Source organism: Nomascus leucogenys, chromosome 17, assembly GCF_006542625.1.
Source record: "Nomascus leucogenys isolate Asia chromosome 17, Asia_NLE_v1, whole genome shotgun sequence".
Taxonomy (NCBI): Eukaryota; Metazoa; Chordata; class Mammalia; order Primates; family Hylobatidae; genus Nomascus; species Nomascus leucogenys.
The window spans coordinates 85,522,044-85,539,717 of NC_044397.1; the positions used below are offsets into that span (position 1 = coordinate 85,522,044).

At 39.9% G+C, this 17,674-nt stretch overlaps 1 protein-coding gene across 1 annotated transcript in view; it reads right to left on the reverse strand.

The window, feature by feature from the left end:
* The window catches only part of LOC100604542 (carcinoembryonic antigen-related cell adhesion molecule 8), a 108,577-nt gene that overhangs the window by 49,910 nt on the left and 40,993 nt on the right, over positions 1–17,674 (reverse strand). The window lies entirely within an intron of this gene.

Consider the following 17,674-nt stretch of genomic DNA (forward strand, 5'->3'; position numbering starts at 1 on the left):
CTCAGATTCCAGCTCAGCGGACACAGCAGGAGTTTGGTTGGGACTTAAGGATTCTTCTTCTTTGGCTCAGAGGGACACTGTGGCCTTTCTACAGACCAGGAGTATTCTTGGCTTATCAATGAAAAGCTCCAGCAATACACGCAAGAGCTCTTTATCCCCCAAATCACTGCAAAGAATAGTGGGGTCTATGCCTGTTTTGTCCATAACTCAGCCACTGACCTCAGTAAGTTCACAGTCAAGAGGATCACAGTCTCCGATAAGTGAATCCCTGCATGATTGGCAATATGTTTTTGGGTGGAGTCCATCTGGCTTTTAGAGAAGAGTGAGGAAAAATATTTTATTCTCAGCCAACGTCCAATGGACAAAAGGAAATCCCCAATTTTTCTCCTGGACCCTCCCAATGCATCTATATGACTCCCTGCCGCTTGTTTTTCTTTCTCATGGCTGCCCTTGGGTCCAGCCTGAGAAATATGGTGGGGGGCTTTGTCAGCCCTAGAACACTTCACTGAGGGGGAAGGAGGAGGATTCTCAAGGCCACGTTGCTTCTCTCTATTACCAACACATTTTTTTCTGTTACCTCTTTGTTTTCTTTTACCTACTCCTTGAGCTACAAGGAACATCTGAAGCTTTGAAACAAGCTCACACTTTTTCCCAAATGAGAGGAGGATGCCCCTTGGACGAGGAAGAAGCAGCTCAGACTCTGCTCTCTACTCTGCTTCAGGCTCACTTGGTGACTGGCCCTGCCCTGACTCCACCTGTTGTGAGAACGGGGTGGTGGAGAAGGTGCCTGGGTGGCCTGTCCCGAATCTGGCTAAATCTAGCTCCCAGCAGAAGCAAAGCCTCCCCCAGGTTAGGCTGCAGGGAAATGGGAAGAGAGGGAGCCTCAGGGCAGACTCCTGAGCTGTGTCCTGACTCTGAAGTCACCAGCTGTATGAGGCTGTGGGCACAGCACATGGGACACAGCACAGAGGACAGTGAGTGATATGCAATGGAAACATTTGGCGATTAACCCTTGGGCCTTGGGGGCAGGGAAGGGGCAGTGCCAAAAAGTGTGTATTTGTAGAAAGGGTAAGACTACCAGCCACTATATATATGTGTATATATATGTATATATATAATATAAGACTTACCATTAACTATTTCTAAGCATGCAATTTAGTGTTGTGTAACCATTATCACTATCCATTTCCAGAACTGTTTCATCTTACCATACTAAACCTCTGTACTCAATACATGATAACTCTCACTCCTTCCCCCCCAACCCTTACTACTCACCATTCTACTTTCTGTGTCGATGTGATCGACTATTCTAACTATCTTACATAAATGGAATTATATAATAGTTGTCCTTTGGTGTCTGGCTTTTTTCACTTAGCATCATGTCTTCAAGGTTCATTCATTTTGCAGCTTGTATTGGAATTTTATTCCTTGTTAAGATTGAATAACATTCCAATGTGTAGATACACCTCATTTTTCTGTCCACTTATCTTTCAATCAACTTTTCAGTTGTTGCCACCGTTTTGGCTATTGTGAGTAATGTTGTTGTGAATGGCAGTGCATAAATATCTAATCAGATTTCTTTCCATTGTTTTGGGTGTATGTCCAGAAGTGGAATTGCTGGATCAAATGGTAATTCTTTGTTTATTTTTTTTGGGAAATAGCCATACCATTTTCCACAGCAGCTATAGCATTTCCCATTTCCATCAGCAACGCACTAGAGCTCCAGTTTTTCCACTTACTTGAAGATACTTTTTGCTTTGTGCTGTTGTTGTTTTTGTCAAAGCTATCGTAATGTGTGTGAGGTGGAGTATAGTTGTGGTTTTGATTTGCGTATCTCTAAGTATTAGTGATGTTGAGCATCTCTACATGTGCTTATTTGTCATTTGTATATCTTCCTTGGAGAAATCTCTATTTTAGTCCCTTGTTCAGTTTTTGTTTTTTTTTTTTTTTTTTTTGGATTTGTGCTGTTGTTGATTTGTAATAGTTCTTCATATATTCTGGAAATTAATCCCTTATCAGATATATAATTTGCAAATATTTTTCCCATTTCATGGGTTGCCTTTTCACTTTTCTCAATAACGTTTTTTGAAATTTGAAAGTTTTGGCCAGGCGCGGTGGCTCATGCCTGTAATCCCAGCACTTTGGGAGGTGGAGGTGGGCGGATCACGAGGTCAGGAGATCAAGACCATCCTGGCTAACGTGGTGAAACCCCGTCTCTACTAAAAATACAAAAAAAATTAGCCGGGCGTGGTGGAGAGCACCTGTAGTCCCAGCTACTCGAGAGGCTGAGGCAGGAGAATGGCATGAACCCAGGAGGCGGAGCTTGCAGTGAGCCGAGATCGCACCATTGCACTCCAACCTGGGCAACAGAGTGAGACTCCATCTCGGAGAAAAAAAAAATAAATTTGAAAGTTTTTAGCTTTTATGAAGTACAATGTATGCATTTTCTCTTTTGTCCCCTATGTTTCTGTTGTTATAACCAATATATCATTGTGAAATCCAATGTCATGAAGCTTTTTTTCTTTGTTTTCTTCTAAGAGTTTGGTAGTTTTCACTCTTCCATTTAGGTCCTTGATCCATTGTGGATTAATTTTTGTGTATGATTTTAGGTGAAGGTTCAGTTCATTTTTGTCCATGGATATCCAGCTTTCCCAGTATCATTTTTTGAAAAGACTGTCCTTTCCCCATTGAATGGTCCTGGCACACTTGTTGATAATCATTTGGCCATATATGCAAGCATTTCTTTCTGAGCTCTTTATTCTATGCCATTGGTTTCTACATCTTCCTTTATGCCAGTAGCACACTGTATTCATTACTGTGGCTTTGCTGAAATAAGGAAGTGTGAGACTTCCAGCTTTGTTCTTTCTTTTCAAGGTTGCTTGGTTATTTAGGGTCCTGAGATTCCATATAAATTTTGGGATAGATTTTTCTATTTCTGCCAAAAATGTCACTAAAATTCTGGTAGAAATTGCATTGAATCTGCAGCTCACTTTGTGTATTGTCCTCCTAACAATATTGAGTCTTCCAATCCATATAAAATGAAATGTTTTTCCGTTTATTGATGTTGTCTTTAATTTCTTTCAGCAATGTTTTGTAGTTTACAGGGTACAATTCTTTCACCTCCTTGGTTAAACTTATTCCTAAATATTTTATTCTTTTTGAGGTTAATGTGAAATGAAAATTTTTTCTTAATTTCCTTTCAGAGTGTTCATTATTGGTTTATAGAAATACAACTGATGTTGCATGTTAATTTAGCATCCAGCAACGTTACTGAATTTATTTATTAGTTCTTATAGGTTTTTTTCATCTTTAGGTTTTTCTACATACAAGGTAAAGTTACCTGTGAACAGAGAGATAATATAACTACTTTTTCCAATTTGAGTCTTTTTTTTCTTGCCTAATTTCTTTGGCTAGGACATCTAATACTATGTTGAATAGAAGTGGTGAAAGCAGGCATCCTTGTCTTGTTCCTGATCATAGAGAAAAAGCTTTCAGTCTTTCTCCATTGAATATGATGTTTGCCTTGGGCTTTTCACATATTGCCTTTATTATGTTGAGGTGTTTTTTTTTCATTCATATGGAGAATGTTCTTATTATGAAAAATTATTAAATTTTGTCAAATGCTTTTAGTTATCCAATCTTCTTACTAATTATAGGTCTATTCAGATATTTTTTGTGTCTCTAGGAATTTGTCCATTTCATCTAGTTTATCCAATTTATTGGTATACAATTATTCCTAGTATTTTTCTAATCATTATTTCTGTATAATTGATAGTAATATCTAAATTTTCCTTTCTTTTCTTTTTGCATATATAGAGAGACAGGCTTGTACTCTATAGGTGAGATCATGCTGGATTGCAGTGGCATGATCAGGGCTCACTGCAGACTCAACCTCCTGAGCTCAAGTGATCCTCTCACCTCAGCCTCCCAAGTAGCTTGGACTACAGGTGCATGTTACCTTGCTCCGCTAATTTAAAAACTTTTTTTGTAGAGACACCGTCTCCCTTTGTTGCCCAGACTGGTTTCAAACTCCTTACCTCAAGTGATCCTCCCACTATGGCCTCCCAAAGTGCTGTGCTGTGCCCCCTGGTACCCACAAGAAAGCAGAGGCTGGGGTGGGGTCAGCAACCAAATTCCAGTTTAGAGGTGGATTTGAACGTGGACTGGTCAGCCACCTCAGAAAAATTGGAGAGGATTATTTTGCATTGAATAAACTTATAGCCAAAAAAAGTAATTATAATACCAAAATAGAACAAAGTGAATGCCACAAAAATTGAGATAAATCTGATGGGAAATACAGCCACACATTGGAATCACTGGGAAACATTTTTAAAAAATGGATGCTGAAGACCTCACTCCCTATACATTCTGATTTAGTGGTCTGGCGTGGGACCCAGGCATTGATAATTTTTAAGCTTCCCCAGATGCTACTAATGTGTAACCAGTATGGAGAACTCTCCTGTTTAAATAGGTAGGACGTAGAGCTAAATTAATGGTTTTTAGCTAGATGACCCAGGGAGGTTTTTCAACATACATAAGCCTATACTTTGTTGGCCATATTTGTTAATGGGCTACACCAAGAACTCAGTAATCCAGTTAAGAAACACAAGCTAAATGGAAAAGCCACCTTATTTGATATGTTAAATTATATGGGAAGCATTGTCAAGTGATAAGTGATGCTAAGTATTCTCAATGTTAATTTATGGGTATGTTACTGATACGAGTGTTCCAAAAATTATATGAGATTCATAGAAATCTAATATCAGTCATAATGTCATATGCCACAGAAGCAACTGGATTTCTATATGAGCCATGTCTTTATCGTAATGAACTCTCATCGGGTTTTTAACCATAGTCATTTTAACTCTGTCATTCATAGACAGTTGTTTTGATTCTTTTTCAAAGCATTTCCAATCAGCTACAGTCCAAAATTGCTTCTTGCTTCAAGGAGATTTACAGAAAAGACTCTGACAAGGACTCTTTAATACAAGTTTCTGATGAATTTAAGATACCACTGGACTATCTAAGAACTTACAAGTTCTTCTGATAACCTTCATGAAATTGCCAGCCAAGACCAAGCAGGAAAAAACTCAATTTCACTGGACTAAATACTAATAAGGATGAGAATGTTTTCATGACTTTGTGTTTGGAATTTTGCTGATTCTTTAAATGTTTTTTTTTTCCAGATTTATGGAATTTTTCCTTTTAACCAATCTATAGCACACAGTAATTTGACAAAGTATACTTTTGTGAACAAAAATTGAAGCATTTACTTTTGCTCCCTATCTGACTGCCTTAGAACTGGGCAACTATTCATGAGTATTCATATGTTTATGATAATACAGATATTTGCTTAAGTTCAATAAATATCTGCTCTCTTTATAACAGGATACATTTGAAAACATTGGTTATATTACCAAGGCTTTGACTGGGATATTATATTTGAAAATATAAATAGAATGAAACTACATATACTGCAGGCAAGTGTAAAGTAAGCCTTGGTTTGGCTTCCTGGTCTTGAGAGGTTTTTGAAAGTTTAATCTGAGATTCCTTATAAAAAATATCCAGTAAAGTAAGTTTAAGAAGAGCCTATGTGATCCATTACAACTCTTTCTGCACTTCTGTAAACAGTCAGGCCAAGTTTGATGAGACTCAATCTATTTTGCAAACAAATTTGCCTTAGTGGTATTATCTTTGGTAGAAATAGAGATGCCCATAGAGAGAAAAATTATGTTGAGAAGAAAAACTGGAGTACAACTTTTATGAGATTTCAGCTCTGTTCACTGTTTTTGAGTTTTTATAATCCCCCTGTAGACTGGACTGGACCCTGAATTCTTCTAGTTTCTCCAATCCAATTTTCTCCTATGGAATCAGTAAGAACAAGATCTGCTGTGTTCCTGAAGCCCTATAAGCTGGAGGGGGACAACTCAATGTAAATTTCATGGGAAAACCTTCCTATCTGAGGTATGGGCCACTCAGAGCTGACCAAAATGTTTGACACCATAACTAGAGACACTTAACTGCAAACCAGGACAAGAAGTTGATGACCTCACACTGTGGACAGCTTTTCCCAAGATGTCAGAACAAGACTCCCCATCCTGATGAGGCTCTTGCCCCTCTTAATTTGTCCTTGCTCATGTCTGCCTCTTTTTCTTGGTGAGATAATGCTGTCATTAGAATTTCACAAGAAGTATCTTCTGAGGGTAGCTAAACAGAGTGTTAAATCTATCATTCATTTCCTTATTTCCACACAACATAAGAGATCCTTTAGTCCACCCAATGGCTGACATTAGCAGCATCTTTTTTTTTCCTTCAGCAATAACCACTTTTAATGATTTAGTGTATATTTTTATAATCATAAATTTTACTTGTTTGAACAGATAATGCATTAACAGTACAAATTTCAACAGATAGAAAAGCATATACTGAAAGTGTCCCTCGTAACACCTATCCCTCCTCCATCCTATCACCTGGTTTCCCTCTGCAGAGGCAACCAGGAATATCTGTTTCTTATGTCTGATCCAGACATACTCTACGTGTTAGGTTGGTGCAAAAGCAATCGCGGTTTTGCCTGTACTTTTAATGGCAAAAACCACAATTACTTTTGCACCAACCTAATATTTACAAGCACGTTGGAAGTCAGCTATGCTCCCCACTATACCACCGACACATCTTATAAGCACATTGGTCTAGTCTTTCTTCTTTTTTTCAAAAGTAAATGGTAAACATTTGAAGCTCCGGGAGGCGGAGCTTGCAGTGAGCTGAGATGGCGCCACGGCACTCCAGACTGGGCGACAAAGTGAGACTGTGTCTCAAAAAAAAAAAAAGCCATAACTATAAATAATTTCGTTATAGATCTATAGTAATTTTGTCTTTTGATGCACGTTCACAGCCAGTGATGGCCAGTGGTGTCTCTCAGGCTGCATCATTCTCACCCTGACCCTCCTGCCTCCCTCTTTCACTTACAAGTACCCTTATGATACACTGGGCCCACTGAAATAATCCAGAATAACCTTCCCATCTCAAGATTCTTAACCTCATCATATCTTCGAAGTCTTTTTGCCTAATGTAGTAGCATGTGCTGGTTCCAGAAGTCAGGATGTGGACATTTTTAGGAGGCCATGATTCTGTGTAACACATATACCCTTCGTGAACATCAACCACAACAAAAATTAGCTTTGCCTTCCTTCTGTGTCTCACTTTTCTGACTGTGCATAAACTTTAAGATGAAACACAGTAGTTCTGCAATGAACTGGCTGGATGACCATGGACCACTGACTTAAATTCCCTCAGCTTCTCATCTGCAGTAGAAGGTGACTCTTTTTTTTTCCACTTTTAAAATTTTCCTTTTTTTATTATTATACGATAAGTTTCTGGGATACATGTGCAGAACATGCAGGTTTCTTAAATAGGTATACATGTGCCATGGTGGTTTCCTGCACCCATCAACCCATCACCTACCTTAGGTATTTCTCCTAATGCTATCCCTCCCCTAGCCCCCAACACCCCAACAGGCCCCGGTGTGTGATGTTCCCCTCCCTGTGTCCATATGTTCTCATTGTTCAACTCCCACTTATGAGTTAGAACATGCAGTGTTTGGTTTTCTGTTCCTGTGTTAGTTTGCTGAAAATAATGGTTTGAGGCTTCATCCATGTCCCTGCAAAGGACATGAACTCATCCTTTTTTATGGCTGTGTTGTATTCCATGGTATATATGTGCCACATTTTCTTTATCCTGTCTATCATTGATAGGCATTTGGGTTGGTTCCAAGTCTTTGCTATTGTAAATAGTGCTGCAGTAAACATAGGTGTGCATGTGTCTTTATGGTAGAATAATTTATAGTCCTTTGAGTATATACTCAGTAATGGGATTACTGGGTCAAATGGTATTTCTTGTTCTAGATCCTTGAGGAATTGCCACACTGTCTTCCACAATGGTTGAACTAATTTACTCTCCCACCAACAGTGTAAATGTGTTCTTATTTCTCCACATCCTCTCCAGCATCTGTTGTTTCCTGAGTTTTTAATGATTGCCATCCTAACTGGCATGAGATGGTATCTCACTGTGATTTTGATTTGCATTTCTCTAATGACCAGGGATGATGAGTTTTTTTCCATATGTTTGTTGGTCAATAAATGTCTTCTTTTGAGAAGTGCCTGTTCATATCCTTCTCTCACTTTTTGATGGGGATGTTTGTTTTTTTCTTGCAAATTTGTTTAAGTTCCTTGTAGATTCTGGATATTAGCCCTTTGTCAGATGGATTGATTGTAACATTTTTCTCCTATTCTGTAGGTTGCCTGTTCACTCTGATGATAGTTTCTTTTGCTGTGCAGAAGCTCTTTAGTTTAATTAGATCCCATTGGTCAATTTTGGCTTTTGTTGCCATTGCTTTTGGTGTTTTAGTCATGAAGTCTTTGCCCATGCCTATATCCTGAATGGTATTGCCTAGGTTTTCTTCTAGGGTTTTGATGGTTTTAGGCCTTATGTTTAACTATTTAATCCATCCTGAGTTAATTTTTGTATAACATGTAAGGAAGGGGTCCAGTTTCAGTTTTCTGCATATGGCTAGCCAGTTTTCCCAATACCATTTATTAAATAGGGAATCCTTTCCCATTGCTTGTTTTTGTCAGGTTTGTCATGGTTGTAGTTGTGTTGTGGTACTTCTGAGGCCTCTGTTCTGTTCCATTGGTCTATATATCTGTTTTGGTACCAGTACAATGTTTTTTTAGTTACTGTAGCCTTGTAGTATAGTTTGAAGTCAGGTAGCATGATGCCTCCAGCTTTGTTCTTTTTGCTTACGATTGTCTTGGCTATACGGGCTCTTTTTTGGTTCCATATGAAATTTAAAGTAGTTTTTTCTGAGAAGAAAGTCAATGGTAGCCTGATGGGGATAGCATTGAGCCTATACATTACTTTGGGCAGTATGGCCATTTTCATGATATTGATTCTTCCTATCCACGAGCATGAAATGTTTTTCCATTTGTTTGTGTCTTCTCTTATTTCCTTGATCAGTGGTTTGTAGTTCTCTTTGAAGAGGTCCTTCAGATCCCTTTAAGTTGGATTCCTTGGTATTTTATTCACTTTGTAGCAATTGTGAATGGGAATTCTCTCATGATTTGGCTCTCTGCTTGTCTGTTATTGGTGTATAAGAATGCAAGTGATTTTTGCACATTGATTTTGTATGCTGAGACTTTGCTGAAGTTGGTTATCAGCTTAAGGAGATATTGGGCTGAGACAATGGGGTTTTCTAAATATACAATCATGCCATTTACAGAGACAATTTGACTTCCTCTTTTCTTGTATGAATACCCTTTATTTCTTTCTCTTGCCTGATTGCCCTGGCCAGAACTTCCAATACTATGTTGAATAGGAGTGGTGAGAGACGGCATCCTTGTCTTATGCCGGTTCTCAAAGGGAATGCTTCCAGCTTTTGCCCATTCAGTATGATATTGGCTGTGGGTTTGTCATAAATAGCTCTTATTATTTTGAGACACGTTCCATCAACACCTAGTTTATTGAGAGTTTTTAGCATGAAGGGGTGTTGAATTTTATTGAAAGCATTTTCTGTATCTAGTGAGATAATCATGTGGTTTTTGTCATTGGTTTTGTTTATGTAATGGATTACATTTACTGATTTGTATATGTTGAAGCAGCCTTGCATCCCAGGGATGAAGCTGACTTGATCGTGGTGGGTAAGCTTTTTGATGTGCTGCTGGATTCGGTTTGGCAATATTTTATTGAGGATTTTTGCATCGATGTTCATCAGGGATATTGGCCTGAAATTTTCTTTTTTGGTTGTGTCTCTGCCAGGTTTTGGTATCAGGATGATGCTGGCCTCATAAAGTGAGTTAGGGAGGAGTCCCTGTTTTTCTATTGCTTGAAATAGCTTCAGAAGGAATGGTACCAGCTGCTGTTTGTACCTCTGGTAGAATTCGGCTGTGAATCCGTCTGGTCCTGGGCTCTTTTTTGGTTGGTAGGCTATTAATTACTGCCTCAATTTCAAAACTTGTTATTGGTCTCTTCAGGGATTTGACTTCTGCCTGGTTTAGACTTGGGAGGGTGTATGTGTCCAGGAATTTATCCATTTCTTCTAGTACCTTTTTAAACTAAGAACACATTCTACTTTTTATAATATACTTTGCATATAGGGTTGTTTTTTCTATATCTGTTTTAATCACATACCCTAATTACATAATAAGCTCCTAGTAACCCTTTGATATGGTTTGGATCTGTGTCTCTGCCCAAATCTCATATCAAATTGTAATCTCCAATGTTGGAGGTGGGGCCTGGCGAGAGGTGATTGAAATACGGGGGAGGTCTCTCATGATATAACTTCATTGCCCTTGGTGCTGCCATAATGGTTGAGAATTCTTGTGAGATCTGATTGTTTAACCATGTGTAGCACCTCCTCCTTGCTCTCCTCTTCCTGCCTCCATCATGTGAGATGTCTTGCTCCCTCTTTGCCTTCCTCCATTGTAAGTTTTCTGAGGCCTCCCCAGAGGCAGAGCAGGTGCCAGAATTATGCTTCCTGTACAGCCTGCCAAACCATGGGTGGTGAATTCAACCTCTTTTCTTTTTCTTTTTTCTTTCTTTCTTTGTTTCTTTTCTTTTTTCTTTTTTTTTTTGAGACGGAGTCTCGCTCTGTTACTCAGGCTGGAGTGCAGTGGTGCAATCTCAGCTCACTGCCACCTCCGCCTCCCGGGTTCACACCATTCTCATGCCTCAGCCTCCCGAGTAGTTGGGACTACAGGTGCCCACCACCACGCCCAGCTAATTTTTTGTATTTTTTGTAGAGATAGGGTTTCACCATGTTAGCCAAGATGGTCTCGATTTCCTGACCTCGTGATCCGCCCGTCTCGGTCTCCCAAAGTGCTGAGATTACAGGGGTGAGCTGCCGTGCCCGGCCTCAACCTCTTTTCTTTATAAATTACCCAGCCTCAGGTATTTCTTGGTAGCAACATGGGAACAGACTAATACACCCTTATATTCAGTAGAACAAACTAGAAGGTAAGAAGTTCTAACTATGTACCTGATGTGAAGCTCAGGACAAAGAACAGAGCTGTGAAGATAATGCCTGGAATCTCTCCCCGCATGGCCAAGAGGCACAGCTGGGACATGGACTGGCTGTTGTTCCCAGGCTTTGCTATGGTTACATCTCTTGAACTCAGAATCTAAGAGCTCAAATCTAAAGACATGAGCCTACAGACAAATTAAGGAAATGTATATCTGCAGAGCAGCTGTTTGATGACCTTAAAACATCTAGTAGACATTATAAACCTGTCTGCCAGCAGACCCAGGCACAACTATCTAAATTAAATTCTGAAGACATTTCTACTTTATTTTACCAATAATTTAAAAACTATCTTTATTTAAAGATTACTAAAATTGAATGAACTGAAAAGCATTTGTACTTATTTACTTTATTTATGAGTACTCATTTATCTTTACATTAAATTGATACCATGTGTAAAGTATATACAAACATATGGATAGACATATACATATATGTAATGTAACATATTGCATATACATGTACACATAAAGATAAAGGGTGACAAAAAGACTTTAGAGTTTTAATTTTAGGACTTTAAGCATGGGATGGGTAAAACTCACTCTTTTAAAAGGACAGTTGGATTCAAATTGTGCCTTTGTAAATGAAAAAGTTAACATTTATCTGAAGAAGCCCTTACTGAGTTTTAGAAAAAATGGGTAGCAAATTTACATCTCAAAACACAAAAGGGGATAGAATTTAAGCTTTTACGTGAAGGACTTTGGACGTGTTCAAGAAAGGTTAAAAATAAATGCTACGGTAACACAAAAATGTTAAAAATTTACCATAAGATTTTATAAGAAAACTAATTTTATTTTAATAGGTAGCTTTAATTTGGTCTCTGTTTAACAACTGGACCACTGAGCTCAGGACAGAGCCCATTAAAGAAGAGGGTTGACAAAGTCTTTGCAATTGTTAGATCCTAATAATTTAAATATATGAAAAGAAGCACAGTTGGAAGGGAGAGGACCTAGACCTTTAAAAATCAAGGATTTCACTGAATCCCAGGTCCCCAAGAAGAGTAAAATGCCATGGGAACCATAATGTGCAACACTTCCACAGTTTACTTTGCTACAAAGGCATTTTTCTCATTGTTTAAACTATGTCTTTCTTATCTAAACATGCAAAGATATAAGTAGTCTTCTGAAGTAGTAATCATTTATTCTAACCACTGTTAGTCACCTCCAAAACCATAGATTTACCACTGACCCAGCAGCCAGCACACACACAAGATGAAGTATTTGTACAGTACAAAGTAATCTCTGATGACCCTAAAAGCCAGAGGTCAGGTAACACAGCAGAAAACAGAGCAGAGTTTTAGACCGGAAAGGAATCCATTCACTCACAACTCTTGGGGTTCCATGTGGAAAAACACAGAATCTTCCCAAACAGAAAAGTCTGTGGCATCTTTCCTGTTTTTCCTAAGTGGTCCCAGGCTGTTCAGAATTCTGTAGGTCCCCTAATGTGGCATCAAGGGCAGCAAGAGGGAGATAAAGGGAGGAATGAATAAAAGAACAATTGTTAAGAAAGGAATAGAGAGACTAAGCACGTGATTTAAAATGATTCCAGTCACCTGAAAAAAAATTCAAGAAACAAATAAGAAAAGCAGAAAAGTGAAGCAGCATCATTGTCTGGGGTAAATACCCAAGATTTATTGTCTCATGGCCACAGAAAACTAGGTTTAGAGTGAAAGTTTAATAAGTGAAAGAAAGAGAAGAGCTCTCTGCAGCAGAGAGGGGTCCTGGAGAAATGGGTTACTGCTTCTGTGGTGAAATGCAGCAGGTTTTATAGGTGAGCTTGAGGAGGTGGTGTCCGATTTACAAAGGGCATGAGATATTAGTCAGACCAGGTGTTCCATTTGCATAAGGTGCAAAAAACTGGTTAGGGCTAAGTGTGCTATTAGCATAGGGTATGAAAATCTGGCTGCCCCCACCCTAACCTTTTATTATGCAGATGGGTTTTCTACCTGACTGGCACCATGTTGCCAGTTTCTTTACTGTACATGTGGTGACAAAGAAAAGGAAAGATGGAGCCTCCATGTAGAACATGTCTGCCCCCAACCTGCCGGTAGCTCCTTTCTGTTGGCACAGCTGCTGGCATTCACCTGTGCAAGATTGCAGCTTGCTTATCTATTTCTGCAGTTCGATTTCTCAGGCTGCTCTTTGTTAGAAAAGAAATGATTTGGGGGCTGCTTTTTTATTAAAAGGGAAATTTCACCAAGGACTCTGTTGCTTTTACTATCAGCCTAAATAACTTCTTTTTATCTCCTGTATCATATTTCCCCCCTTAGGAGTAGTAACCCTAACTGCTGTTAAAGGGTGTTGGACAATGATTCTTTCTGGCTACTTCCTGCTGAAAAGGGGTGTCTTGTGGGAAACAACAGTTAAGTCTCCTCCTGAGGTCAATCTAAGTGTCCTCAGAAGAGATGCATGTCCATGTGTGGTTCCGTTATGTGCAGCACCATTTGGAGTTTAATAGCTTCTAGATGAGAAGAGATAAATGTTACAAGATGGTTTAGAGTATAGAGTTTGAATATGAGTATTAAGATTATCATTGTTAGTGGGGGTACTACAGGCCACAACCATGACAGTAGAGTTTGATAGCTGTTAGCTGTTCTGATGGGTTGTAATACTGACTTCCTCCACCAGATGTCACTGCACCTCACCAGAAGCGTTAACATAGAAACTATTTTTTTTGGATAAGTGGCATTGGATTGGGTGTTGAGAGTAACTTTAGTGTTAACTTTGGCTAAATCTTTTCTGTAATGATTAGTCCTACTATAAAGATGATAATTAAGCAGAATATTACAGCAATTAGAATTTTCCATCCAGATTTTCACATTGTGAGTGCCACAGTGTATAGTCATGCTGCAAATAGTAGAGTGAATATAACAATTCCCACAAGGGTGGTGTAGTAAATAATTTCCATCTAAAATTTTACTCCCCAAGATATAGAATTTCCCTTTGGGGGACTATGAAATTACAAATGTAAACCCATGGATAATCAAAATCTCCCTGCAAGTATGTGTCAAAAGGAAGTTCTAGTATCTGGTGGTGAATCTTGAGAGGAAAGGTAGAAATGAGAAAGTATCTGGTGAGGTAGGGGTGGGACTGAGGAGGATGAGTAGACCTCACTCATTTACTTATCTTTTATGATTTTTAGGTTAAGTTCTCCTATCTCTTCACATTGATATCTGGGACATTCCTCTAAGCTGTCAGGGGTTGCTCCCTCAGCTTTCCAGACTTTGGCTCAAGCGTCACGTATCCAGGAGTCAATACCTGTAACTTTTACCGCTGAGGGTGTTGAAAGAACAGTGTAAGTTTCTTCCCAGCTTGAGCTTAGGGAAGGAGAGAGAGAAGGGAGAGCTTTCCTAATACCAAATCTCCTGGGTTAAATAAAGGTGGTCTTATTTTCTGTAGTTGGACTTCTGCTGGTTGTGTTAATTTCTGTTGAAAGTGAGCCAGAGAGGTTACATGTTTAACCAATTCAGAGGTTTAATAGAAAATCATTGGTAAGGCCGGGCACAGTGGCTGACGCCTGTAATCCCAGCATTTTGGGAGGCTGAGTCGGGCGGATTGCCTGAGGTCAGGAGTTTGAGACCAGCCTGGCCAACATGGTGAAACCCCATCTCTACTAATAATACAAAAAAAAAATAGCCAGGCCTGGTGGCAGCCACCTGTAATCCCAGCTACTTGGGAGGCTGAGGCAGGAGAATGGCTTGAACCTGGGAGGCAGAGGTTGCAGTGAGTGGAGATTGCACCACTGTACGCCAGTCTGGGTGACAAGAGCAAAACTCCATCTCAGAAAAAAAAAAAGAAAAAAAAAAGAAAATCATTGGTAAGGAAACGTCATCCATACAGAATTTCAAAAGGGCTTAGGCCTAACTTTGAAAAGGTATTTCTTACCCACAGTAAAGCCATGGGAAGAAGAGTGACCCAAGGAAAGTGGGTTTCTTGGAACAGTTTTCTGAGGTGTCTTTTGAGAATATCGTTTGTCTTTTCTACCTTTCCTGAGAATGGGGGTCTCCAAGCACAATGGAGATGACACTGTATGCCTAATGCCTTTGAGACCCCCTGTGTGATGGCTGCCTTCAATGAGGGGCCACTGTCAATTTTGAGGTATTTATGTAGACCAAAGCAGGGAGTTATTTTATTAGCTAACACTTTTATTACCTCAGAGGCCTTTTCTGTAAGGCGTAGAAATGCATCTACCCAGTTAGTGAAAATATCTACCTATACCAGGAGGTATTGGATGCCCTTTGTCTTTGGCATGTCGGTGGAGTCTATCTGCCTGCCAGTACTCCCCTGCATAGTTTCTCATCCTTTAAGTTTGATGAGGAAGAAACTGCCTGTTGGAATTATTTTTAAGACAGACTTCACAAGCATTAACAACACGCTTAACTGTTTTTAATAAGTTCTCTCCTGAAAACAATCTCTGGACACACTGATAAGTTTTATCATTTCTCAAGTGAAAATCTTGGTGAAGGATATTAAGGGTGTTCCACTGGCTGGAGGCTGGCAAGTGGAGTTTGCCATCCTCTGACTATTGCCATCCTGAGGGCTGGAAAGTGTACCCTTGCGAGATGACCCAATCTACCTCTGCAGGAGAATAGTGAGGCTTAATTTTTTCTTATGGAGCCTTCCCAGATTAGAGAGCCTTTTAGTGTGTTAAGATCCTGAGGTTTTCTTGCCATTGACTTGGCTGCCTGATCAGCTAACTTGTTTCCTTTGGCTAATTCATCTGTTCCCTTCTGATGTCCCTTACAATGCATTACTGCTACCTCTTGTGGAAGGAAAACTGAGGATAATAACCTGTTAATTTCCTGGTGGTATTTTATAGGAGATCTATTAGTGGTAAGACTCTTTCCTTCCAAATTGCAGCATGAACATGTGTCAGGGGAACCCGACCTCAATATTTAGGTTCTTTCTATTTTTCATAAGTGTTGGCCGGCTGAGAAATAAAGAGTACAAAGAGATGAATTTTACAACTGGGCCTCTGGGGGTGATATCACATATCGGTAGGACCTTGATGCCCACCTGAGCCACAAAACCAGCAAGTTTTTATTAAGGATTTCAAAAGGGGAGGGAGTGCAAGAACAGGGAGTAGGTCACAAGATCACATGCTTCAAAGGGCAAAAAGGAGAACAAAGATCACATGCTTCTGAGGAAACAGGACAAAAGGCAAAACAGAACTACTGATAAGGGTCTATGTTCAGCTGTGCACGTATTGTCTTGATAAACATCTTAAACAACAGAAAACAGGATTTGAGAGCAGAGAACTGGTCTGACCTCAGATTTACCAGGGCAGGTTTTTTTCCCCACCCTAATAAGCCTGAGGGTACTGCAGGAGACTAGGGCATATTTTAGTCCTTATCTCAACCACGTAAGACAGGCACTCCCAGAGCAGCCATTTATAGACCTCCCCTGAGGAATGCAATTCTTTTCCCAGAGTACAATCTTGCTACATTATGTGGGGTATAAACAGTGAAGCCATTTCCAAGGGTTAATTTGGTGGCCTTCAATACCAGTAGGGCCATTGTGGCAACTGCTTGGAGGCATGCTGGCTATCCTTTAGCCATCAAATCAAGTTCCTTGCTCAGGTAGCCCACTGGCTGTTGAGTTGGTCCTCGGGCTTGAGTTAAAACTCTCAGGGCCGTTCCCTGCATTTCTGATACATAAAGATTGGAGGCCCTCCCTATGGGAAAGCTGAGGGATGGTGCCTTAAGTAAGGCTTGTTTTAGCTGGTTGAAGGCCTTTTGAGCTTCAGGTTCCCAGGTTAGAAAATGAGTTTTAGCCACTTGAGTTTCTTTAATGAGGTGATATAAGGGATGTTCTATCTCACCATACCCAGGTATCCATAGTCTGCAAAATCCTGTAATGCCCAAAAATCTTTAGTTGCTTGAGGGTTTTAGAGAGTGGGAAAAAGGAAATGGACTTAATCCTTTCTTCCCCTAATGCTCTGGTCCCTTCACATAATATTAAGTCTAGGTACTTCACTGAGGTTTGGCAAAGCTGGGCCTTGGATTTTGAAACCTCTGTCTGCTAAGAAATTAAGAAGAGTTTTCAGTGCCTTCCTGAGAAACTTCCTCAGTTGCAGCACAGAACAGCATGTCACTCATATATTGCAAGACCCTGATCTGAGGATGGGAAAAGTCAGAGAGGTCCTTTGACAATGCCTGTCAAAAGAAGTGAGGACTGTCTCAAAATCCCTGAGGCAGCACCATCCATGTTAACTGGGTGGTCTGGCCAGAGGGATCTTCAAAGGCAAACAAGTATTGAGAGTGAGGATGTAATGGTATACAGAAAAAGCCATCCTTTATATCTAGGATTGTGAACAATTTAGTTCCCTCAGGTGTTTGAGTTAGCAAGATATAGGGATTAGGGACCACTGAATAAATTGGGACTGTGGCCTTATTAATGAGGCAGACGTCCTGAACTAGCATCCATGCCCCATTGAGTTTTTGCACTCCTAATATTGGGGTGTTGCAGGGGCTGTTACAGGGTTTGAGGAGGACTCAACCTATCCTTCCTTGAACTGCCCACGCTTCTGGATTAATATTAGCTTCCACTGGGGGAGACAAAGTGTTTATCCTGGGGCTACAAGGATGTTGGCCCCCGTGTGATT